This window comes from Lissotriton vulgaris, chromosome 7, assembly GCF_964263255.1.
Source record: "Lissotriton vulgaris chromosome 7, aLisVul1.2, whole genome shotgun sequence".
Lineage (NCBI taxonomy): Eukaryota > Metazoa > Chordata > Amphibia > Caudata > Salamandridae > Lissotriton > Lissotriton vulgaris.
In genome coordinates this window covers 1676607445-1676634684 of record NC_141695.1, presented here as the reverse complement: position 1 = coordinate 1676634684, position 27240 = coordinate 1676607445, and positions in this window count along the sequence as shown.

Here is a 27240-nt window from a genome sequence, read left to right as displayed (position 1 = left end):
CTATTTTTTTATATTGTCGGAATTTTATTATTAGTTTAATTTACCGGTATTGAGTTGTATTATTTGGGTTTATTTCGAGTGTACTCGTGCAAACGTGCACTATAGTTATCTATCTTATCTCTCAAAGCATGTCCGCCATTTTAGTAGTTTACTCATACTACGTCGGAGCTGTAGTTTTAGTTATTGCACTTTTACTGTTAATACAAAGCAATAGAAAAAGGACGCTCCCGTTGTAGGGATCTGTAGTTTTTAAACCATCCACCCAATCAATTTATATGGAAGATCAAAATCCGGGGCTTATTTAAACGGGCTATGTCTAATGCACGTTTGGGGGGTAGCAATTAATCTTTTGCGTTTAATCCATACATATACCCAGTTCAACCAGAACGTCCTTGAACAATATTTTGGCAATATTCACAAAAAATATTATTCCTATTTGGGATGCCTACAAGATGTTCACATCTCCAGTCTCAATTATGGTTTTTGTTACCAATTACGTCATTTTCAGTCCTTTGGGTCTGTTAGATCTCATTTAGTTAACATTATCGTTTTCGGTTTTGGGTCCACACCAGTGACTCAAAAGAGCACATTACTGTATGCTTAAGAGACCATTTTCAATCTTATTCAAATTACACGTAATGCACATACATTTTATACAAATACAAATCCTTTAGGGTGGTTTATATACATAGATACACAAATTCCCGCACTGTTTGGATTTAACAAGGTACAGAGAGTCATTAATTTCCTCCATATTATTAAGCACCATAAGTCAATGGTATATTTTGGCTTCCCCATCCCAAAAATCAAAAACAGTTTTTTATTTTCAGTTGCATGGTACAGATTTGGGACCTACTAATAAGGTTATGTATCCTGAATTTATGTCTCTTATAATCTAAGTTCACCTGACTAGTCTCTCCCACTCTTCTCTGCTGTTCAGGCCATGGTTGTATGTTCTAAACGTAGACATAAAGAACTGTTCCCTTTGTTTACCTTTTGTGTCCATATCACCTCCTCTCATTGTTGTCTTTATTTTTTCCACTATGAACCATTTAAGGTCATCCTCTTTATGTTTTTCTGAAGTCCAGTGGTCAACTAATGGAGCATTTTTCTTACGAATTTTGAGGGCTGATCTGTGTTCAGACAAACGCAGTCACACCTCACGTCCAGTTTCACCAATATAACCCTTTTGACATGGACAAATTATTAGGTATATGACGTTGGATGTTCTGCAGTTCACATGTTCATTCATCCAATGTGATATGCCATTCAATTCTATTTTATCAGATTTTACAATGGATTTACAATGAGAGCAGGATCCACATGGCTGATTTCCTCGGATAGGCTTTCCTTGATCAATACTCAATTGTCTACCTTTTCTAGGTTCTCTATATGTGTGGACCAAACAGTTTTGGACGGTCCTGTTCCTTCTGTAAGAGAAAATAGGTTTAGGTAGAGGCCACCTGGACACATTAGCATGCGCTGCAGACATAAAGTAGTGACATCTCTGCAAATCTCCAAAACTCATTCAGTGTCTGTTTTAATGTAGCTAAACACAAGTTTGTGTAACCATAGTTTATGTTGCCACACAGACTGAGTCCCCTGTATGAAGTTTTTGCTCATTAGCATATATATAGTACCCCGAGGAAGCCAATACGTCTAGTGTGGGGCATAGTCCCATACTGGGGTTTTTAACTCTTTCAGCAGGCCTCTAGAAAAAAATGCAAAACCATGTTCAGCTTTACAAGCCTTTGGAACACAGAGAAAGAATGTGTGGTGGAAAAATAACAGCTAATGGTTGCTGCCTCGAGTATATGTAAACCGCCCCCCACCCCCACACACAACCCACAGAGGAGGCCATCACAAACAAGGGGTGCAAGCAAGGCTTCAAGGGCAGAGGCCAGGGTTTGTGGTGCACATGTAACAAGCCTTGTGAGGATACAACCTGAAATTAAAATAGCAGTTTTATGCAAAGGGTGGAATTATAACACAGGATGCAGCCTGCCTCAGAAGAAGGCACAGCTGCTACCTACGGAATATGTAAACAAACACATGTACCATGACATTCTGAGGTGAAGGAATTGATCTGATTAGGGTCACCCGGGTCACTCGCGACCACCTCTCAGCCTACCATACAAATGAAGAGTCAGTCAGACAATAGAGAATACAAACAAAACAAAGACGTTTATTGAAAATACACTCGAGTGGAGCCTGGTCTGACCAGCCCCCGTAGAATTTTCCAGTTGGTAGCTGGCGAACAAAGGAGATACAGAAGGATGGGTTGCAATCCTGGGACCGGGCACACATTATCCTGCAGTCAAGGTTACTCTGCCTGCTCTCGCCACACTGAGCGGAGGGAGCAGGCCTATCTAGTCAGAAAGGTATGCAATAATAAGAACAGTTTATTCATTAGCACAGCAAAACTCAACCGTAGAGAAATACACTGTTGGACTTGGCCATTTTTCCTGGAATTCCCCCCCCCCCCCCTCCCTCCCCCATTAGAGGATATCTCCCCCGTGGTAGAGAAATGTATAGGCCATGTGTGGTGCGAGATGCAGTGATACATGCTGGGGAATGGCGTGCACAGACGCCTTCCCCTAGACCACTTAGGACCAGTTTCTCCAGACGCTTCTAGAAGCTTCTGGCACTGTCTTGTGGTAAATACATTACCGGGCAATTTTTGTATACATTAATAAGGATAGCTCAATCAAATGAGAGGCAGAGTCCGTGGTATCTGAGTCATACGGGCTTTAATGAAATGCCTCGAGGCATGGGACATCGGGTTCCATCACCACTAAGGTTCAGGAAGGGACATTCAACATTTTATTAACATCGCACATTATATATAGTAAAACAGTTATAATTGAAATGAATACAGTAGGCGTAACAGGTGAAAAAGAGAGAGATAAGAACACATGTGCGTAACAGGAGGCGTGTAAAAGGGCGTACTCACGGGCGTATACTTGACATGTCAGAGAAACGTCACAAGAAACGTCACAAGGGGGTGGATGCTTAGAGAAAGTTTGCAGAATCAGCAGAAACTTTTGGTATACATGCGCGCGCAACTGAGCATGACGTGTAGCTTGGGAGAGCTGGGGGCTTTAACTTTAGCACTAGTAGAGGAGACTAATGTCTGGGATGATAGAACGACCTGTACTTATAGCATATCTGGTATCTTATGTTTGGAGGATGTAGTGTCTGAAGTAAAAGGTCTCTCGGGCAGAGGCCGTTCATCATTGAATACTAGTGCGTGCATATGGATCTTCATGTAGAGTGCGGGGGCTATGGGCCTACCATGGTAACGGGAGCAGTAAATTACTTGCATGGAGACAGGAAGGCAGGGCCCTTTGCTCTGCAGCCGGGAATATGTTTACCTATTTCACTAGACTGGAATGTGTTTTCGAGGAGGCTGAGCAGATAACTTATAGGTAAAACATCGTCTTGGCAAGCAGACCAGGCCGAGCCGGGCACCGCTCGTCTGAGCAGGAAGTAAGGCAGAGGTCAGGGATGCATACCTAAACTGCAGCTTTCAGAGGCAGAAAAGAACTCGGAGCCTCGATTAAGGGTCTGGCTCGGCTGGGCCAGAAAACATGGAGAAAACGTGTGCGAGATTCAAAAGTGTACCATGTAAAGACGTTGGCACCATAGGCCTAGAAGCCTAATTAACGTGATTTTCTTGGAGAACTGTATAACTGGGATGTTAACGTTGGACGCAAATGCATATGCGTCTTACTAGCAGGCACGGATAAGGAATTACATGACATACATGGGACACTTGTGTTTGGATGGGGTGCGAGTGGGGGACACATTAGCTACCTAAAAATTTCTATTTCCTCATTCCCTCCTTGGCCCCTACTACACCCATTAGGATACATCTATTTTCATGAGACCATCTATCTGTTCATATAACATCATTTGCTCTTCTTTCTTTATTCGGGAACGGGAACGTGAAATTGGACGGGGAATACAAGCTGTGGCGCACAAGCCTCAAATCGCTGGCCCACATTGCAGACAGAGACAACAACTGAATACTATGAGCAGTATTATTCCTAGGAATGACAATACTTTCCATCCCCAGGCGGATATCACACTCCAGAGCCAACCGGACCATGTCCAGGTGCCTGGATTCTGGTGTATTTAATGAGCTATTTCATGAAGCCTTGTAATCGCTTTATACACTGATGGTGCGTTATTAGGAATGAAAATACAACAACTGGATCCGATCACTCTACAAGCCCCGCCCCTATCGGCAAGGATGACGTCAAGGACAAGGCGATTTTGAAGAACAACAAGTCTCATAACAGACTGCTCTTCGGTCAGGTTACCTAAGGCAGAAGTAGTCTCATTCACTACTGCTTCAAGAGTTCTGGTTAATCTACGTATTAATTTACTGTTTTGGATGGGACCTACAAAGAAAAAGAATCCTTTATTGAAATCTGTATATTGCTCCAATGTTGTCTCAGTCTGATCGACAATCGGGGACTTGATCTCCCTTCTATGTCGTATATGCACAAGATGTGAATTTCTATGATAATCAGGTGGGGCTAGAAAAACAGGTGGTAATAGGAACGCAATATAGCACGTTCCATCCCAATCCAAGGGCAGACGTACATAAGCCGTCTGACCACAAATAAAATAGGAATGGCGGGAAGCTTTGAAAGTAGACTTTCCTTTATCACTGAATTCGACCACAGTATTACATTCACTGTGTCCTAGATGTACTGAACCATTCTTTTTAACGCATAATTCGCCTTTCACTGGCAAAACTGTTATAAACGGCAAGTTCGAATTAGTCTCGGACTGGACGTTCAGAATCATGAGATTGAGGGAAAAGTTACCTAATTCATACACTTCATTTTCTAGATCGGTCCCTGTCCTTTGGGGAAGACCGTCTGCGTCTGGGAAACATGCCTGATTCATGACTGTATTCAGGTTCCCCCATATCCAATTGCCTTGGGAAACTTGGAACTTACTGTCTAAAGAGGACATTAGAGCAAACCATGCTCCACATGAACCATTATGGGTAAACGGGTAGGGAAAGAGAGGCAGAGCTCCCTTGTATTTCTGATAAGGTGGGAGTCGGCCACATACCCAGCAATTCGTGGCATTGCTGGTCTGGTGAGAATGGTGTAACATACGAATGAAAGTGTTGTTGCGCATTGCCAATCGATAAGATAATTCATGAGGGGGCAGGTCACTGAAAGTGTGCTCTACGGTGTCATTAGAAAAAGTACATACATGTGAGTCAAGAGGAAAGAAAACATGTAGCATCAAGCTTATGCATATAATCAAGACACTCAGAAAAAACATGAAAATTAACGTTATGATGCACCTGCTATGCAAGTGTTTGCAATATTTGTCTCTCTTTTCGATTCGCCTATCTCTCTGACTACTTGGGTCTATCTTATTCATGTCAGAAACCTGTCTAACCGCTTCACCCGAGGGGGACTTAAACAATTAAACGCTGTCTGACTTACTAGACCTCAACTTTGCTCAGTACTCCTGTTGGGGAGTTTTCTCTAACAGGGGGAGTTTAGAGTCAGTGTCTGAAACGGGGCAGCCTTTGATTACAGTCTCTGGACACAATCCATAAAACCGCTTCACGTGGCTAGAGTGGAGCCACCCCTTGCGACCTTCCAGTTTCACTGCAGTCCTCGTGGTCATCAACACCAGCTTTGGCTGCTTCCATCTTGGCTCCAGAGGGCTTGTGCGGTCGAAGTTGCGGACGTAGACATAATTCCCCGGAACAATTTCATGCGGTTTTACTTGGGTGTTGTCCGGGAAGGCAGCCGCGACCTGCGAACGACAAGATAGTAGTGCAGACATCAAGGAAGCTAGGTAATCTGTCAGCATGTTACTGTCGACATCTGTTATTTTTCGAGGCATAGGCGTACCCCACATATTGGGAGGTCTGCCAAAGACTACCTCATAAGGAGATAGTCCGGTTCTGGAATGAGCTACCATACGCATGTAAAAGAGGGCAACTCGCAGGGCTACTATCCAATCTACACCTTTTTCTGCACAGATTTTTGCTAATCGTGTTTTCAGAGTCTGGTTGTGACGTTCAACTAAACCAGCTGCTTCGGGGTGTCGTACACAGTGAAATTTCCACTGGTAACCTAACAGGAGTGATACCTGTTTCATAAGTTCGGACGAGAATGGCTGTCCATTATCTGAGTACACGACACGGGGCAAGCCGTATCGCGGGAAGAATTCACGAACCAACTGCTTGGCAGTGGTCGCGGCAGTGTAATCTGGGACTGGATATGCTTCTGTCCATCTGGAAAGGGCACATACAACTACGAGGACATATTTAAATCCTCTACATCGGTCCATCTGGATATAATCCATCTGGAGGACTTCAAAAGGATGGTCAGGAGGATGGAATCCCCCTTGTTCTACGGGAATGCCTTTGCCTGGATTGAACTGACAACAGATCATGCAGGTACGCACTTTCTGTTTTGCTGCTGCACGCAAATGCTTGTTGAACCAGAGGTTTTGAATGCTGTCTAACATGGCTTTTTCTCCTAAGTGTGCTGGACTATGTGCTGTATTAATGATAACTTGAACCATAGAGTCGGGGAGGAACCATGTGGCTCTTCCCTTCGTCATCCATCCCTGATCTGTCTGGATCCCTCCTTGTTCAGTCCATTTCTTGATTTCGTCTGTAGTGGCATGTGTCTGTATGTCGAGTACATCTAGAGTGGGATCCTTCACTGTCATACAATGTGTCTGTGATGTTACTTCCGTCTTTGTCGGATCAGTCGGTATGTCTGTTTGAGTCTGAGCTGTGAGTTTAGCTGTTCGATCTGCCAGGTCGTTACCCTGGGAAATAGTGTCAGTGACTTTCGTATGTGCTTTGCACTTCATGATGGCAATGGATGCAGGTAAGTGTATTGCTTCTAACAGAGCTTGAATGAGGGGACCATGCTGTATCTTGGCACCATGAGAAGTTAAAAAACCTCTTTCTTGCCAGAGGATACCGAAGTCGTGAACAACTCCAAATGCATACTGTGAATCTGTATATATATATTTACTTTCAGGTTCTTGGCTCGGATGCAGGCTTGGGTCAGAGCAATGAGCTCTGCCGCTTGGGAAGACAATGTGTCAATACGATGTGTTTCTATGACTTCAGTCTCAGTGGTCACTGCGTAGGCGGCCACTAACTCTCCTGTGCTTGTTCTCATACATGAACCATCCACATAAAGTGTCAGGTCTGGGTCGGGTAATGCAATGTCTGTCAAGTCTTGTCTAGGTTTCGTTACTGTATTGATGACTTCCACGCAGTCATGTGGTATCGGGTCAGTTGTGCTCGAGGGTAACAATGTGGCAGGGTTTAATGTATTGCAACGTCTGATTTCTATGTGTGGCTGAAACAATGTCAATTCATATCCTGTCAGTCTTGCTATGGTCAAGTGTTGTGTCTGGGTTCGGTTCAGAAGAATTTCCACAGAGTGTGGAACTTGTACTGTCAGGGGATGTCCTAACACTATTGAGTCGCTTTGTCTGATTGCTAAAGCTGTTGCTGCAACTGATTTGAGGCAAGCAGGCAGGGCCTGGGCCACTGGATCCAATGTACTAGAAAAATAAGCACAAGGCTTATGGTGTCCTGCTTGATCTTGTGTAAGCACAGATAATGCTGTGCCATCGCGTTCAGTAATAAAAAGTGTAAAAGGTTTGCTGTAACATGGTGTCGCTAAAACAGGTGCTTGACATAAGGCTTTCTTTAAGTCATCAAAGGCTTGTGTATGTTCCTGAGTCCAAGGGAGGACAGTCGAAGTCGCTGCCTCCTGTGTTGTCAACTGTATGAGTGGTTTAGCTAGGTATGCGTACTGAGGGATCCATTGTCTACAGTAAGAAGTGAGGCCAATGAAGGCCCGTACTTCCTTTTGTGTCTTGGGTTGTGGCAGATGTGCAATTAACTGGATACGGTCTGATGTCAACTGTCTCCCCCACTTGGACAGCAAGTGCCCAAGGTATACCACTTGCTGGGCACAGAATTGTAGCTTCGAAGGGGACACTTTATGCCCCTTTTCGGCCAAGAAATACAAGACAGTCAGTGACGCGCGCTAGCAGTCACGTTCGGTCCGTGCTGTTATTAACAAGTCATCAACGTATTGCAGCAGAGCAGTGTCAGTAGGCATGTGAATACTGTCTAGTTGTCGTTTCAGGGCTTGACTGTAAATACTAGGACTTTCCGTGAACCCTTGAGGTGCACGTGCAAATTTGAAGCTTCGACCATTTAAAGAGAATCCGAAGAGATACTGGCTTTCTGGATGAATGGGGACACTAAAGAAGGCGTTCTTGAGGTCGATTACAGTAAAGAACGCTGCTTCAGAATCTATAGCAGTCAATAAGGAAGAAATGTCTGGCACTACTGGGTACTGGGGAATGATGCATTTATATAATTCGCGAAGGTCAATCACCAATCGGTAGACTGGTGGTGCATTTGGGTCAGTTCGTTTCAGAATCTGAATGATTGGAGAATTACATACATTGGAATCAGTTTCTATAACTACCCCTTGGGCAATCAGTTCGTCAATAATTTTCAGTAAGTCTGCTACAGCCTCGGGGGGCAATTTGTATTGTCGGATTCTGGGTAGTACAACTCCTTGCTTGAGTGTAACACGATAAGGTGTAATGTGCATACAACCTACATCAGTCGGACCTTGTGCCCATAAATGCTGTGGTACATTTTGCAATCTCGGATCAAAATCTCTCAACACATAATGACCTTTGAAATCACGTAAGAACTATCTCACTCCTTCCGGAGAACAACATATCACTGCTCCTAATGCTTTCAACGTTTTAATACCAAGCAGATTTTCAGGACATGCTTTCGTAAGTAACAAGTCTGTAGTACGGGACAATGGACCAACTTCTAGGGAAACTGGCTTTGACACTTCGTTAACAATAGGCTTTCCTGAAAAACCCAGGGAAACATTCTGTGAGCCTGAGAGGGGTGCCCCTGGAACCTCGTCATGACTGATGGTAGTTCTGCTCGCCCCTGTGTCAATCAAAAATTTTCTGTCTTTCCCTAATACCTGACTATGTACATAGGGACCCTCTTGATCTACAGGAACCTCAATAAGAGGCAAGCCAACCTCCCTCTCTAGGCTGTTTCATGAGTACTGTTGGTAATCGGGATAATCTGACTGTGCATACTGGTACATTTGCTGGGTGACATGTTGCGTGGCAGCAATAGGTTGGGGTTGGGGTACAGCTACTGTTTGCTGTGCATGCTGTGGAGGTTGTGTATTCTGTGGAATATTCTGCGGAACATGTTCTTGTCTGGGAGGACGCGGTCTTTCTTTCGTCCTGCCTGTAGCAATATTATATTTCAGAACGGTACATTCGTTTATATAGTGACCTGGCTGTTTACAATAGTTGCAATTCCCTTTAACGGGAGCTGCAGAATGACCTGGCGGTGCTGTACCCTTTTTCTGACCGTCAGCTGGAACAGACTGAGCAACTAGTACTTTCATTTTCGTGTCTTTCATACGTCTCTGTTCGTGATCGTATTCCTCTCTAATTCGGTTCTGGTGGTACTGTAGCATTTGTAACATTTGGGAAGGGGTATTTGCTTGCCATGTACTCTCGACCTTCAGTACTCTATTTTTGACTTGTGGTATGGAATTCTCGACTAATTTGGTTACAAAAAGATGTGGATATGATTCACTACTTGTTTTCAGGCCGCTATTAATAATGAAACATTTCTCAAATCTAGAATAAAAATCACTAGTGTCTTCGTCTTGTTTCTGTTTGCAGGCTGAGATTGCATCCCAGTCTTCCTTTTTTATTGCCAATAACCTCAGCAAGACCTGTACTAATAATCCTGGTAATGCTTTAGCTTTGTCACCAAGACCCGTACCTGGGACTCGTCTATTTTCTTCGTCTTCTAATTCAGTCCAACTAATCTTTGTATCTCCCACCTCCCATTCTTTTTCTTTGAGTTTTTCATAAATGCCAGCGGGCAACAATACCTTTAACATTTTAAGAATATCGGAATACGTATAATCCCCCATGAGTAGCATGTCTTTTAATTCACGGTGGAACCCTGCTGGATCTTTATCATGACAGGGCACTAATTTCTTCATTTCCAATAATTCCATTTTAGTCAAGGGTGTGTATACGAATACTCGTTGAAGCTCACCGCCTGCTGTCTGGACGGGATGGACTTCTCGTAAGGGATTCTGTCTGTCTATATAAAAAGGTTGTCTTACTGGGGGTGGAACAGGAACGAAATGTGGAGTCAGGAAAGTTCTGTATTTATGGCGTTGTTCTAGAATAATGTTAATTAAATCGGTACCTAGGCCTCTCCATCTTTTTAGGAGTAATTCTTCCAATATATTATATAGGGGACCTGGATCAGAATGCTGACTCTCATATAGTGAAATGAGGTGCTGGATCATATACATACCAGCTAGTCGCTGTTCGTCTGGGGAAAGAGTCAAAAATGTTTGTGCTACTGAATCATCTTTATATACGCTGTTATTTCCAGCCCACTGTACTGCTGATCGGGCTAGTTCTTGTTCACGCATGGTACTAAGCTCACTGTAACCTATTCGTTGTTTCAGTACTTTATCAGTGTTTTGAAATAAATGTTCAAGAGAACATTGTTCTGGTATAGGAGAAAGAAAACGTTTCTTGCTTTCTAGGCGTATGGGTCTGTCAAAAGGTCTCGCTCTACCTACGTACGCTATTCTATCTGGGTCTTCTTCTGTATTATCTATATCTTCATCCTCTGTGATTTCATCCTCTTTCTCCGTTTCTCTGGCTGCTTTTTCTTTTTTGTGAATTACTACAATTTCTTTATGGATCTTTCTGTACATGGATTCTACACAACTTTGTTTATTATGTTTACCATCAGCTATATTGTTACTCCATTGAATCAGGATGTCCATCTCTTCCTGGCTTGTACCTGGCCGATCTCGTTCCCTTATCAAACAATTTATCAAAAACTGTAAGATCATTCTTTGTGTCTCAACCTTATTGTGTGCCATGGCTTCGTGAATGCATTCTGGCCTCTCCCCTGTTCTAATGAAATTATATATGTTATCTAAATGTTGTTTCATATCTGGTAGAAGAGACAAATAGTTTGTGACTCGTCGTAAACGTATTGAGAATAGCATCATCTCGTCATCGCCTGGTACAGGATCATATCTGCAATCTGTAAGGTACTGTCTAAGGGTTGCGAATGACGCCGCTTTTGGTGTACGTTGTAATGCTATTTCTCTAAGCGTCAGTCGTTTTACTTGAGGTGGGGTGACAGGCTGACCTCCTGTTGTGCCTCCTGAAGCGGAAGCGAAAACATGAACTGGCTGTGTTGTAACTACTGGTGTCATAGCGGGTAAAGGAGGTATATGTAATGGAGGCGGACCCTGGGTTGCATCTGTCGCAAAAGGATTGGTAGGACCAAAGCAGGAGGAACAGTAGCAGTAGCAGTAGGGGAAGTGACAATAGGTGCGGTAGTCGAGTCTTGGAGACGTGGAGGGGTCCTGTCTTGAGCAGACTGAATAGGCTGCTGTACATTATTAGCAGGTGGTACGTGTACATTAGTATATGCTGGAGCAACATCATCTAAATAGGAGGAAAGGAAAATGTCTGCTGCGGTCTGTTTATGACATGTGAGTTTAGTCGGAACCAATGGTGGTGGCAAGTTACGTGGTACTTCCGGGGTCGCCTTGGGCAGGCCCTCGGCAAGAACAGGATACATGCCTGTAATAAGGGCATTTCTTTGTCTGTCTTGTTGTTCTATTCTGACTCGTTCTCCTTCTTCTAGTAACTCTCTTTCTCTAGCTTTTTCGGATTCTTCTCTACTTCTCTCTGCTTTCCTGAGTTCTTTCTCTGTTCTTCTATGCGCTTCTTTACGCCATAATTCTATGGCATCTTTCTGGGATTGTCTGGCTTTCTTTTTCCATAGTGCTTCTTCTACTCTCATGATGCAATCAGCATCCCATGTCCCTGAGACAGGCCATCTATACTTCTCTTCCAGATCTTTAGTATAATCCACCCACAAATCTAGGTACAGTATGGCATCTAAGCCATGTTTATGGTACATAAAATGTCCTGGAGTGTCCCTAGGTGGGACGGGAACTGCTTCTTCGAGTATCCCTTTCCTAGTTCCTATCTGACGTAATTTCGAGAACAGTGGCATTTTCGAACTGGCTTGAACGTGAACACAATAAACACAGTAATGAATAGCAAACAATCATTCATACCACGACATTAAATACATTAAAACATTTCAGACTGATATTTACCTGGTACATAGAAAAACATGAATACTGAAATCTCGAGATAAAATACTAGAATACTGAATTACTAGATGCACTGCTAAACAGTACAGACAATATCGGTCCCATAAAGAGACACGTCATTACCGTATTCACCTAAGTGAACACGTCTGGACTGGAATGGATCTGTGTACCCAGATCCGTCTTGACCGGGCACAAATTAATGAACCCGTCTAGATGCGTTCCCAACAACGGTACTCACCGGGAAGCAAAAACTGAAGGCCTCCGAAACTGGACTGGACTGGACTGGACTACGTCAGCTACGGTTTCTCCTACGCATGCGCCTTGGAACAGGTGGGCCTCCGGATACCTCGGACCTTGCTCTCTCGACTAGGGGCTCTGGTCGGGATCCTCCGCATTCCTCACCACCTCGTCTGGATGCCGGACCGCAGTCTCCGTCTCCTCCGTGGGCCCGAGGGAGATAGCAGGAAGACCCGCAGGTGTGCACTGGATCCGTCGCAGCTGTGGAAGGGGTCAGGGGCCTGCGTTACATCGCCAGCGAGTGGGGAAGGGGGGTAACTGTTCGGGCGCCAGATTATGTGGTAAATAAATTACCGGGCAATTTTTGTATACATTAATAAGGATAGCTCAATCAAATGAGAGGCAGAGTCCGTGGTATCTGAGTCATACGGGCTTTAATGAAATGCCTCGAGGCATGGGACATCGGGTTCCATCACCACTAAGGTTCAGGAAGGGACATTCAACATTTTATTAACATCGCACATTATATATAGTAAAACAGTTATAATTGAAATGAATACAGTAGGCGTAACAGGTGAAAAAGAGAGAGATAAGAACACATGTGCGTAACAGGAGGCGTGTAAAAGGGCGTACTCACGGGCGTATACTTGACATGTCAGAGAAACGTCACAAGAAACGTCACAAGGGGGTGGATGCTTAGAGAAAGTTTGCAGAATCAGCAGAAACTTTTGGTATACATGCGCGCGCAACTGAGCATGACGTGTAACTTGGGAGAGCTGGGGGCTTTAACTTTAGCACTAGTAGAGGAGACTAATGTCTGGGATGTCAGAACGACCTGTACTTATAGCATATCTGGTATCTTATGTTTGGAGGATGTAGTGTCTGAAGTAAAAGGTCTCTCGGGCAGAGGCCGTTCATCATTGAATACTAGTGCGTGCATATGGATCTTCATGTAGAGTGCGGGGGCCATGGGCCTACCATGGTAACGGGAGCAGTAAATTACTTGCATGGAGACAGGAAGGCAGGGCCCTTTGCTCTGCAGCCGGGAATATGTTTACCTATTTCACTAGATTGGAATGTGTTTTCGAGGAGGCTGAGCAGATAACTTATAGGTAAAACATCGTCTTGGCAAGCAGACCAGGCCGAGCCGGGCACCGCTCGTCTGAGCAGGAAGTAAGGCAGAGGTCAGGGATGCATACCTAAACTGCAGCTTTCAGAGGCAGAAAAGAACTCGGAGCCTCGATTAAGGGTCTGGCTCGGCTGGGCCAGAAAACATGGAGAAAACGTGTGCGAGATTCAAAAGTGTACCATGTAAAGACGTTGGCACCATAGGCCTAGAAGCCTAATTAACGTGATTTTCTTGGAGAACTGTATAACTGGGATGTTAACGTTGGACGCAAATGCATATGCGTCTTACTAGCAGGCACGGAAAAGGAATTACATGACATACATGGGACACTTGTGTTTGGATGGGTTGCGAGTGGGGGACACATTAGCTACCTAAAAATTTCTATTTCCTCAGTCTGGTAGGTGGGGTGAGGGGCATATAAATAGGGGGGCTGTGCCTCCATGTGCTCAGACTGGGCGTGGATCTGAATCAGCGGGGACACTCTGCCAGGAGGTTCTGCCGCATGGACTTGTGTGCTGGCCCCTGTGCCCAACTGTACCCCTCTGCTGTCCACAGGGCTAGTGAGAGCCGGTACTGGAGTGCAGACTGTATGCCAGGAGGAGTGCCACGCTATGAGGGATGCCTGTTTCCAGGAACAGCTGTCCTATACTGATGAGTGCCCCCTGACTGCTGAGCTGACCCAGTACACCCTGCCTGCTCTCCCGCCCTAACACCTCGTGAGCCCTCTACTTTGTCCGCCTAACTGGCCAGGAGGTGAGGAGTGTGGGCGCTACACTTAAGGGACTGTACTCCCTGCCTGCACCCTAGCGCCTCGTGGGACCCTGACTGCATTCCATGCGTAAGGAGAGCGCTATACTCAAGTTGCCAGGAGTAGGTGAGCGCTATATCTGGTGAGTGTTATACTTTAATGGACTGTTCCCTGCCTGCTTCTCTAGCGCCTCGTGGGTACCAATTGCTTGGATGCCAGGCGAGAGGAGCGCCATATTTGTGATGCCAGGCAAGAGGAGCGCCATATTTGTAATGCCAGGAGAGAGGAGCTGATTCCTGTAGCACTGTCCAGGCGCTATATTTGAGTTCCCCCACAACTGCCTGCATTTGTTTGCCTAGTTTTGCTAGCGGGTGCCCACCCCGCGTTTCTGCGACCTGTGTACTTTGTTTTTGCAGTGGGTGCCCACCCCGCATAGTGGCGGCGCTTTGCTTGCCTTTGAATTAAGCGGGTGCCCACCCCGCGTATTGCCGCCCTTTTGCCTATTTAAAACCGGCGGGAGCCTACCCCGCACTTCAGAACTGCTGAGTATTCACCGCCGCAACCCGGGCTGATGACAAGGAGAGGGCCGCCGCTCTGCCCGCGGTGACCAGGAAGACCTGCACGCTGCCTGGCGTAGGCGGAGCCAAGGCAGGAAGTGGTAGCGAGGCCGAGCGGGGCTCCCATTAGCGGTAGGATTCCCGCACTGGAAGGAAAGACGCCGGCGCAGCGACCGTCAGGCAGGAGCCCACCCTGCCATCTGGCACCCAGAGGAGGCCGCATTGATGGCGGGAGCCTACTCCGCATTGAGGAAGCCTGCGTCTGAAGAGTAGCCAGGTGGGAGCCCACCCCGCGCTGGCAACCCGAGGAGGAGGACGGGAGCCTACCCTGCCTCCCAAAGTCGCAGACGTCCCATTAAAGTCCCGGGCCCCAGGAGGGGGCTCGGGGAAGCCAGGAAGCGGAGAGGTGCTGCTGGCATTGGTGGGGCTCCCGGAGGAACGTGGTGAGCCCTGCGTGCAGCTGGAGCCCAGCCGGCTCCCTGTCGAAGTCCCGGGCCCCCAGGAGCGGAACCCGGGTGCAGATAGGAGTTGCTGCCTGCAGCCAAGAAGCGGAGGCCACTATAGGAGTCCCGGTGAGTGGGGGCTCAGGGCAGCTTCATTGGTGCCGGGAGGGGCACCAGGAGGGCCCGGGCATCCATCTGCACAGCTGCCCCACCTGACAGTGGACAGCTGTACCGAGAGGGGCATTTCTGACTTCTGAGCCCCAGAGAAGGGGACTCCAGCTTGCCCAGTGTTCTTTTGGTGGCAATATTGGTTAAGTCCCAGAGTAGGGGCTCCCCACTGGACATTGTCAGGCCAGGACTGACTTGACACACCTGCCCCGCTGGACAGTGGGCAGTGGCAACGATTGAGGCCCACAGTGTTTATGCTTGCGAGGCCTCATATGATTTACAGCATAAGGGGGTTGCATGCTGTTTTTATGTAAGATATAGCTCCCCTGCTGGTTTTGGGAGTAAGGGGTTTCCTGCCTCATGATCTAGGCCTAATGCAGTCATGCTAATAAGGTGTTGTATGCCAATGTGGCGCATGCAGGATTGTTTATGCCCAGCGTGGCCTATGCTAATCTGACGCCTAATACTAATGTCCAGCAACGCTGTTTTTATTCTATGCCGCATGCTGATATGATGTAGTTACACTGAGGACCCTGTGCAGAATATGCCACTCCCAGGAATGCCATCATGTCAACAGACTGCATCTGTGCCTAATGCGTTTATCCTAACGATGATGCCCCTGCTCATGGTTTTATGCCTAATGTTCTAGGCCTTATGGGTTCTGATGCATAATGAGTTTTCATGCCTGCTGTTATATGCCTACTGTTTTTCTGCCTACTGACAAAGCCCAAGGTGTTCGGGCACATGGCGATGCCTACTGCATGTGATGTTGCCTATTGTGATGCCATGATGTTTTCTTTGCAGGATGGGTGGTTTACGCCCTAATGATGCCTCATGGAGATGTGTATGCCTAATGCTATGCCTAAGGTGGTGTTCTACCCCTAAGGTGCAAATATGTTTATGCAAAATGGGCCTTTGTCTTATGTATAATGCACTTATGCTCAGGATGATGCCTAATGCCTTCCCCTAAAGCTGATGGACTTTACATTTATTCTTTGCACTTACCTTTATCCCAATTGTACCTTGTGCTGGTTCTGGCAGCGACCCGATTGGCCCTGCCTTGTAAAGAGTCCCCAGTGAATTGTTACCCTGTGCCGGCTGGCACAGAAGTTATGCACCTGTGTTCTGCATTTTAATGTGTTTTTATAAATACACAAGTTATTTTTCATGCAACCTGGTGTGGAGTCTCTTTTTGTAGTGGGCCTTGTGTGTCGCCTGTGTGTGCTGCGCGGATGCTTTACACATTTCCTCCGGAGTTTGGCCCACCTGCTCTACACTAAGCTACCCGTTTCTAACATACACAAACAAAGAATACATTGGCAGCTGCTTTTCAGTGAGGCAGACACAACATGAGACAGAAGTTAGTTTTGATCATTGCTCAAAATGGTGGCCAAATACAAAATGGTGCAGCGAATGCTAACTTAAATCGTACAGTGCATAGAGAATTCGGCAAATCATTTTTTCCAGTCCAACAGACCCTCCTTTTAGCATCAGATAAGCATTTTGTTACTGCCTAAGAACAAATAATATCATAGATGAAGAGATGCATATCATCACTACAAGTTAATAGGCTGTATCAATACTCAAAAATGCCTTCGTCTAGTGACATGAGATCTTGTATATCCTGCATTATCATGGCGGTTGTCTTAGTGTCAGGTACCGGAACCTTCGGTTTGGTCGTTAAGAGTCTTTACACAATGAGCACAGCAAGCAGGGAGACAATGTATGCACAGGCAACAGGTGAAAATGATACCAGCAACTACAGCTAAGAAAATGAGAATTGTTCAACCTCAAGACGCGAACAGGCCCCAGAACCATCCAGAGAGAGTCCAAGTACCGTTCTCTTGGTGAATGTCAGACGCGAGCCGGTGCAACTTCTGGATGGCAGAGTATACATTAGGGGCATGGTCAGGGATGTATACACAACTACTACTGCCAATGACGCAACAAGCCCCACCTCGGTCAGCAAGGATGACGTCTAACACCATCCTGTTTTGTAAGGCAACAAGCCTCGTAGCCTGGAGCTTAGCTGTAATATTTGTCAAAATTCCAGCTGTTGTATTATTGATCCCTTCCTCAACTCTTGTGAGCTGACGAATGTTAAGGCTATTGGACATAGGGCCCCAGAAGGGTATAATACCCTTCATGGCATCTGTAAACTGCTGCAAAGTGGTGTCTGTCTGATCTGTATCTTCTGTGTTAATAACCCTTCTGATTCGGGATAGGTATGTACTCCTACGTTGCAATCGATGATCCTTATGGTAATTGGACGGTGCTATATACACTGAGGGAAGAAGGAAAGAGAGGTACATGTACCTGACCACCCCCTAGGAAGGCAAATATAAGCTTGAGGCCCAAAAACAAAATAAACGTCATGTGGAGCAAAGACGGCTACTAACTAATCGTACTCAATGTATAGGTGTAATTGCAATTGCTCTCTACTACTTTTTTTCTTTTAATCCTGATTCACCTCAGACCATTAGTGAACGTACCAACCGCCCAAACCGTTACTCAATAATGGAGAGACATAGGCATTGGATGGGGACCAGGAGGAAGCGCCCGCCTACCAGTACCGCAGCAGACTAGGATGACATTAACCCCAAAGTGAAGGGTGGTGGTCACTCTCCCAAATGGTCCAGAAGACCCTGGAGACTGTTGAGACTTGTTTGGAAGTTCTAGCAGGGTAGCGCAGCTACTCGTATACCCAGGAGACAGACCGGAGACCGGTGCTTCTATCGGGGAAGAGCCGTCCTCTGCGACCGAGCGCACATCTTCAGGAGGGACACACATGGAGCGGTGAGGGAGGAAGGGGACACCTGCCTAGCCAGCCAGATCAGCCGAATAAACCCTAGCGATCAATGGGGTGTTGGATGTCGCAGCCAGATCGCCCTCATATCCTTCTCTGTTAATGTTAGTGACGGGCGGATGAAAAAACTGGGAATGCCCAACACAGTCTCCTACTTTTACCTTCCCTATTCCCTGGACACAGAAACCAGCTGTTGTGTTGACTACTGACACCCGCATCGCCTCTTCCTTAGTAATATTACGTATTTGGAATGATCGGAAATATTCAGTGGCATTGAACCCTTGAAAATCCAACATTTCATTTTGAAGCCATGGTTGGTTCTTTACCTTCTAATATATATTTATACAAGCTGAAGGGGACAATGTACCCACTGTCCCATGTCCTCCAGACCCCGTGGAAATAAACCCTTGATGGAAACGTATATATTCTACCACTTAGCGAGAATCAGCAGATGTCATATTCATAGCAGAAGAGTGAAAGTGATAGTGCACTATAGTAAACAGTTCAAACCACCCCTCACAACTTTCCAGATTGGATAATGGCATCTATAACAGGATATCACTCTTATGTGTAACTGAGGGGAGTAAACCACAGATCCAGCAATTAGTAGCGTTAGTTGATCATGGGCTTGATGCAACATTTGCAAAAATACATTGTCTACATATGTTTTGCGATGTTCCCCTTTGTGAGGGGCCAAAGTAACAAACGTGTTCAGGGGGACAGGCGTTGTACCAACGAGGGAATGTACTGGGTATTTCTCCTCCAAGAACCATGCTACTCCAAGTACTGTTATTAAGAAAATCACAACGATCACTACAAAAACTATCTTGCTCTTCATGAAACAACCAGACCAACTAGACTCATGCAGCTCTATATGCGGTGCTGTAAATGGCTGTCCCTCCTGAGTAATGGGTCGGCCAAATGGATACATTGTGAAACCAAGGGGGAAAAGAATGCAAGAACAAAAGGCAAATGTTCCCAGCGTCCGTTAGAGCCTCGCTGGCAGACTCCTATTGTTCATCAATGTTGTTGCTGTTGTGCACCGGCGGTGGAGCTGTCAGACCAGCTCTTGAAGAAAATCCCATGTTGTACAGGTTAAAGTACCCCCTTCCAGGGGAGCACGTTCAAGCTACCCTGTCCAGTGTCCAAACAATGCACCAATCTCATCTCACCCTACGCTACTGTTGCCTGACTTGTCGAGTCCATCCCTGCTAATCTGACTTTTCCTTTGGTGCAATGTTCCTCGGTCAGGGCGCAAATTGTACCTAACTGCTCCAGGGGCAGAGGGGTCAGGAAAGAGGGGCTCAGACACAGAGGGTTCAATTGACTGGGACTCAAGCACAGATGGGCCAGTAGAACGGGGCTCCTGAATGGCCTTTAGCTCAGGGGGCACTGCCGCATTCAACACTGCATCATTCTCATCCTCCGTTTGGGTCCACGTGAGTTGGGCATCCGAAAAGGGGATGAACCGCAGGACTCTCTCAGATTCAGAGTCCCCGATGCCCTCACGTACCCTCTGATCGTAGGGTGAGGGCAGAGGCACTTTGCGGCAATGCTGGCAATAAATCCAGTTCTTTCAGCCGGCAACCTTCATAGAGGTGCAGGTGGAGAGTAGCACCTGGACTGGCCCTTTCCACCTTCCTCCTCTGGAAGTTGCGCATCAGAATGTAGTCTCCAGGCCGAATATCATTCCCAAACCCTCAGGTGCTGGCGGAAGTGTGTCCTAGATCTGTTGGTGAATAGAACGCAGACTTTTAGTTAACTCATACAAATAGTCACCAACAGAGGATATTCAATCTTGGAAAATTTCAGAGGACATGGGACGCCCCAGACATTTGCCGGGTGCCCAAACACGACCTCGTAGGGTGACAATCCTGTTCTAGAGGGAGCTGTCGTTCTTGTAGACAAGAGGGCTAATGGTAAAGCATCTCGCCACTGCAACCCTGTGCTCCCCTGAATGTTTGCCAATTTCAGTTTGAGAGTACCATTGTACTTCTCAACCAAACCTGCTGACTGGGGGTGATTTGCAGCATGAAAGTTCTGTTTGATATGTAGTCCCTCACACACCAAATGAATCACTTTAGCATTGAAGTGACTTCCATTGTCAATCCAAATCAAACGGGGCAAGCCGAAGCGAGGAAAAAACTTCTCAGGAGTACTTTCGCAGTCACTATTGCTGTGTTTTCTTTCGTGGGGTAAGTCTCAACCCATTTACTGAATGCACAAACAACCACCGACACATATTTTAAATTGTTGACTCGATCCATCTCTATGTAATCTAATTGGAGGACCTCAAAAGGGAAAGTAGGGGGTGCAAAATTGCCAGGTGGTGTAGGGGTACCCTTTCCAGAATTGTGCGTCATATACACCATACGATATTTAACCACATGGGCGTCTGTCTTCGGGATGTTATCGTTTTGCCATACAGGGTCTAACAACTTACAAAAACCTTTAGCACTGATATCAGCTGGCTTGTGCGCCACGGTGACTATGGGGAGAACATATGCATCTGGCAGCATCCATCTCTGTTTTCCTTACTTATCTGTCCATCATCCATCTTCATCCAAACGTGCTGTGCTTTCCTGCCATACCGCTAACTCCTCAATAGTTGCCTCACTTTGTATCTCCTTGACTCTTTCCAGTGAATCCTCAAATATGGTAACCTTGGGCACCCAGCTAGACGGACCTGTTACAAACACCATTTTCATCTGTGTTCCGGCTGTCTCCTTAGCTGTCTGATCTGCAACTGTATTCCCTTTACCCAGATTATCAGTAATTGCCATGTGGGCACTGCACTTCATCATCTCTAATTTCTTGGGTATTGTCAAAGCCAACAAAAGCCTATGAATAATGGGGCCATGTTGTACCTTCATCCTGTGGGTAGTGAGAAATCCCCTCTCTACCCAGAGCCATCCAAAATTATGGGCAACTCCAAATGTGTATTGACTGTCAGTATAAATATTGACAGCCAATACCTCACTCAACTCACAGGCTCTTATAAGGGCAACGAGTTCTGCTGCTTGTGCCGACTGATAGGAAACTCGTGACTTTTCAACTACCGTGTGCAGTGTTGTGATCGCATATGCAGCAGTAGTGCCATCTGGTAACTTAAAACAAGAGCCATCGACATATAGTTCCCCTTGGGGGTCAGATAAAAGAACATCAGTCTGTTCTACCCGTCCTTTCGGCTAGCCTCTGTCTGGAAAACACAATCATGTATGTCAATTACCCCACTCCCAGAAAGGGAGGGGTAGTAACATGGCTGAGTTCAGAGTGGCAGATCTTTTGATCATAACATGTGGTGCAAAACGAGTTAGCTCATAACCGGTCTGACGCGCACTGGTGAGGTGCTGCGTCTTAGTCTTATTCATAAGGGTGTCCACAGCATGGGTTACCATCTCTGTGAGGTCAGTATCAAGTACAAGCCCAGCCGATTGTCTTATAGAGACGGCCACAGCGGCGACCGCTCTCAGACAGCTCGGGAGGGCTCTTGCGACGGGGTCTAAGATGGCAGAAAAATAATCACACAGCCGTTGCTTACCTCCAAACGCCTGTGTTAAGACAGAGAGCGCACAGCTTTTAAAAATAGTTCCTTGATGTCGATAGCTCCGTCCGGGGCTATCACGGCGTCGTGAACAACAACTCCAAAAACAGTTCTGGCTGACCGCAGGTCGCAGGCCACCTACGGTGTTGAGAAGACCCGCAAACAGTACCTTTCAGAGATGCAGGTCGATGGGGCCCTTGAGATCACTTGCGTTGCAGGTCGAGCTCCTTTCTGATGGGATACGGAGCGCTGGCGCCAAAAGGTGTCGGGTGCTGCAGTGTGAAGTGCAGCATGCAGTGCCCCCAGGTCGCGGTGCGAGCAGCGGCTCGGTGTCGTCGTCGTCGGTGAGACCAGGGTCGCGGTGCGAGATGGAGGCAGTGCTCGTCACGGTGCTAGCAAGTCACGGTGCAAGCAGCCGCGTTGTCGTTGCTGAAGCGCTGTTATTGGCTGACAACTGGAGCCGATGGTACTGGCGTCGGTAAGCCAAGGCTGCGGTGTGGAGTGAGGGCGGTGCGTCGTGTAACTTACGAGCGGTGCCCTCGAACCACGGTGCAAGCAGCGGCTTTGATTTCGGTGGGAAGTGGCGCGTCAGGCCAGCCAAGGCATCCTCGTGAAGCAAGGCGGTACGGAGTGCGGTGCCCACAGGTCGCGGTGCGGACAGGGCTCGGTGGCGGCATCAACAGGTGTTGTCAGTGAGACCAGGGTTGCCGTGCAGCATTGCGGCGGTGCTCCCTGCAGGGCCAAAGCGAGGCGTGAAGCGAGGTGGTGCGGAGTGCAGTGCCCACAGGTCACGGTGCAAGAAGCTGCTCGGTGGCGGCATCAACAGGCATCGTCGATGAGACCAGGGTTGCGGTGCAGCATTGCAGAGGTGCCAAAGCAAGGCGTGAAGCGAGGCGGTGCGGAGTGCGGGTCCCACAGGTCGCAGTGCAAGCAGCGGCTCGGTGGCAGCGTCAACAGGCGTCGTCGGTGAGACCAGGGTTGCAGTGCGGCTTTGGGTCCTCTGCCCTCTGCAGTGCCTTCATGACACAGAGTCAGCAGTGGCATCATAGACGTCGTTCAGTTGGTGTTCTTTGGGTTGCAGCACAAAACACACAGACCCCAGTGCTGCGGGTCGAAGAACTTGAAGTCTTTGCTGTTCCTGAGACTTCGTGAACAGTGGGCAAGCTCTACCTCAAGCCCTTGGAGAGACTCACAAATTAGGTTGCAGAAAGTCCAGTCCAGGCCTTTCACTGCCCAAGACAGAAGCAGCCACTGCAGGTCAGCCCAGCAAAGCACCCAGCAAAGCAGTTGTTCCTTTCCGCAGTTTCTCCAGCTCTCCTTCTTGGCAGTCTTCTTGATCCAGATGAGTTCTAAAATCCTGGGGTCTGGGACCCAGCATTTGTATCTAAAAATCCTTTGATCTTTCAGGCAGAGGGTGTCTGTGCCCAGCAAGAACCAGTTCTGCCTTCTCTGGTGTAATTTCCTGGCAGGAGGTGGAGACGGCATTGTAAGAGGCAGACCAGGCCCTTTGAGGTGAAAGGAAATCTCTCCCCCTTCCCCCCATCGCAGCCCAGGTCTAATCAGCCCTTTCCTGACCTACCTAGGCCATCTGGAGCCCCTCGGGCCCCCCAGCCTTCTGTCATTCAAAACCCAGACAGGCAATCCACATTTCAGCAGAGGCATACGGGATGACTGAGCAAGAAAATACCCACTTCCTAAAAGTGGTATTTTGAAACACAAAGTGTAAAAATCACCTTCACTAAAAGATGCTTCTTTCGATTATGAGTTCAGGCATACTAAATTATTTTTTCTTACCAAATTCCCGGGGCCAGTTATGTTTATAAGATGTTATAAACAAACCTCCCATTCTATCCTATGGGGAACTGGTAGCCTTGCGATAGTGAAAACAAAATTGGCTGTAATTCACTATTAGGACATGCCACACACACCAGGGCATGTCCTACTTTTCACATACACTGCACCCTGCCCACAGGGGTACCTTGGGCCTACCTGAGGGGTGTCTAACATGTAAGAGAAGGAAAGGTCAGGGAATGACCAGTGTGTGCACTGGCCACGTTGAAATGGCAGTTACCAACTGCGCGCAGACTCTGCAATGGCAGGTCTGATTTACCATTTTCAGGGCTACTCACGGGGGTGGCACAACCAGTGCTGCAGGCCCCCGAGTAGCAATCGATTCACCGGCCCTGGCACACGCAGTGCACTTTACTAGGGGCTAACAGGTAAATCAAATATCCAATCATGGAAACACCAATCCATAACACAATTTACAAAGAGAGCATATGCACTTTAGCACTGATTAGCAGTGGTAAAGTGCCCAGAGTCCTAAAACCGACACACACAGGTCAGGGAAAAATAGTAGGAAAAAGCAAAAGGTTTGGGGATAACCCTGCAAAAAGGGCCTTTCCAACAGGGTGATAACAGAGGTAGTGGGCATTAACGTCGCTGATGGCTGGTTCGTTTGTGTTTGAGCTGGTGGGAGGGATGCCGAAGCAATAGGTGTTGCCGGAATGCTGACAGTCGTAGTTGCCACAGACGGCGAAGACAGACAAAGGACAGGAGGTGCTGTGGCCAAGGCAGATGGAGCAACAGTAGCATAGTCAATGGAGACAGAAGTACTGGGAAGCTGGAGCTGCGGGGGAAGTACAGGGTGTATCCTCTGCAGGGCATACGGAGGCGGGGGTCGAGCATCCAACAATTCTTCCACAAGAGGATAATTTTCTTATCGGGCAACATAAGACTTTTCACATTGCAATCTAAACTTCCAATCGGCACACTCTAGTCCCTTTTCTATTTTCTCTCTATCGTGCACTATGGCTTTCTGAGTCACTGTCCCCTTCCTGGCCTCTTTCTCTGCTTTCATTCGTCTCTGTTTAGCTTCCTTTTGCCACGTTCTGAGGGAATCAAACATCGACTGCCTACTCCTTTTCGCAAACAATTTCTACTGAAGAAAATTACTTTTCTGTTCATCAAAAGTGCCCATCAACGGCTACTACAACTCGGCATTGTCCCTCGTATATTTGTGCCATAATGCTCTAAACATAATAGGGCCAAGGCTATGTTTGACATACATGTCAAAGTTTGGGTGCCTTCCGGAGATGCTGCCTGGCTTTCTTCCAATCGGGCATCAGCAGAACAGCAACAACAGCCTAAGCACAGAAACCGACTAAGACACAGCATTTTCAAAAGAAAACACACTCACTATTTATACCAAGCAGATATTTGCAAATACCTTTATCAAAATCCGTTCTCAAATTTCTCAAATACAAATCAAAAATTGCACCAAGTTCTTAAAGAACTCAAACAAATTCAAGCGCTTATCCAAAGACGGTCCTTACACTGTGTCAAATACAAATCAAAGTGGTGCCATATCCACAAAGAACCAAAGCAAACTCACCTGGTGCACACCCTGCCAAAGAAGAGCAACTCGCCCCGCAGCCCGGCAACCTCCAGAAGACTGGGAGGACTGCCTGCCTTTAAAAAGAGTCCTAATCTCCAGTGGACAGCGGACCGGTCCAGAAGAAAATCAACTTTTGTAACCAAGTGCTCTGCCGGTGGAGCCACAAAGTCTACCACCTCTGCACCCAATGCCCACATCCCGAGTCCAAGAGGCCCACCGGTCCAGAAAAGATTTCCCAGCGATCCTGAGCAAAGGCCCCTCGAGGGTTGACCCCTGCCGGACTCCACGTTGACGCCTGCAGCCTCTGCATGACAACCCCCCCCCCCCCCCAACCACAACCGCATTAGTAAGTTGACTTCCGATGACAAAGGACACCCCTGCAACTGGAGCCCCTGGGCATTGAGTAGATCTACAGACGGCGTCCTGATGCTCCAGTACATTCTAACTTACCTGTGCAGCTGTAGGTTTCTTTCGTCCAACCTCCTGAACTGAGCCTGCAACCTTTTTCCAAGTTCGATATTCTCCATTTGTTTGCATTGGGCACCAGTGCTGTGTTGGCACTCTGCACTTGACCGCCCCTGTGCCATTGAGGGGGTAAGCTTGATGCTGCCTTGTGCCCTCTATCCCCCTCAACCCGCCCCCCCTGTACTTACTGTAATGTTTGGAGACTGGGTTACCAAACCTTACTATTTACCTGTAAGTAGTTCCAATTTGATAGCGCCCTTTCTCAATTGGATAACATTGGCACCAGATCCCAAATTTGACCTCTGCACCCAGCCACCCCAGTGCCGCTGGTGATGCAGTGAGGTCACTTACCTAAACCTTGCTTGGTACTGTTTCTTCATCCAAAATCTCAATACCATAAATCGTTTACTTACCTGCATATTGCTGATTGTTTCCTCCCATAGGATAACATTGTACTGATTGAAAAATGCAGTGTCCACTTTTTATACTGAAAAATTGTGATATTGCAAAACGTATTTTACTGGAACAAAGTGTCTTTGGTTCTATCAAATAGAAATACTAAAAGTAATATTTTTACAAACCATTGGTCTCGGATTTAGTCATTGAGTGTGTGTAATATTTTCTTGCCTGTGTGTGTGTACCACAAATGCTAAGCACTGCCCTCTGATAAGCCTAACTGCTCACCAACACTACCACAAATGAGAGCATTAGTATTATCTACTTGAACCTCTGTAAAGCCTCTGTGGATCCACTGGACACTGTGCACACTATACCTTACTTTGGCAGAGTATATACAGAGCCAGCTTCCTACACTGGGCATCGCAACTACTTGGTCAGCAAAACTCTTGCATCTCATAATTAGTTTTCACTTCTCAGAGTCTTTGGGTAACTCATGCAGAGGGTTTCAAAATGCTCATATTTATCCAAGGGGTGAGAGAGCAATCTCGTGTGTGACAAATCACACATCAGTAAGGGCTCAAAACAACACTTTGTGATGTAGGAGATAAATCACGAGTAGACATCATGCCTTCTTTCGTGCCAGGCAGCAGAAGCATAAAAGGCATGTTGTCCATAGGACCTCCTGCTCGTCTTGGTACTCGTATGCTGCAGTAATTTAATAAGAATGACTGGCAGTTTATGTCAGCCCTCCATCAGGAGAGTCACATGCAGTCTGTATAACTTGGAAACTCATCTTGAAACAAAAGTATGCTGCTAGACAAAACATGGACTTACAGCCTAACTTTCAAATAGCGCAATCGGGGGCGTGGCCAGCCATCATGGCCGCTCGGACGTGAATCCGAACGGCCCCGTCCCAGGCCCCATATGGCACTATAAATACAGGGTGCTATTCTCCCAGCTGAGCCCAGCCAAGACACTACAATGGTGGAGAGAGGATCTGGCACGTTGCGGAGACCCTCCTATGCCTGAAACTGGTCAGATATTTGAGAAAAGAGCAGCGGACCTGTTCAGAAGCGGCACTTCACTA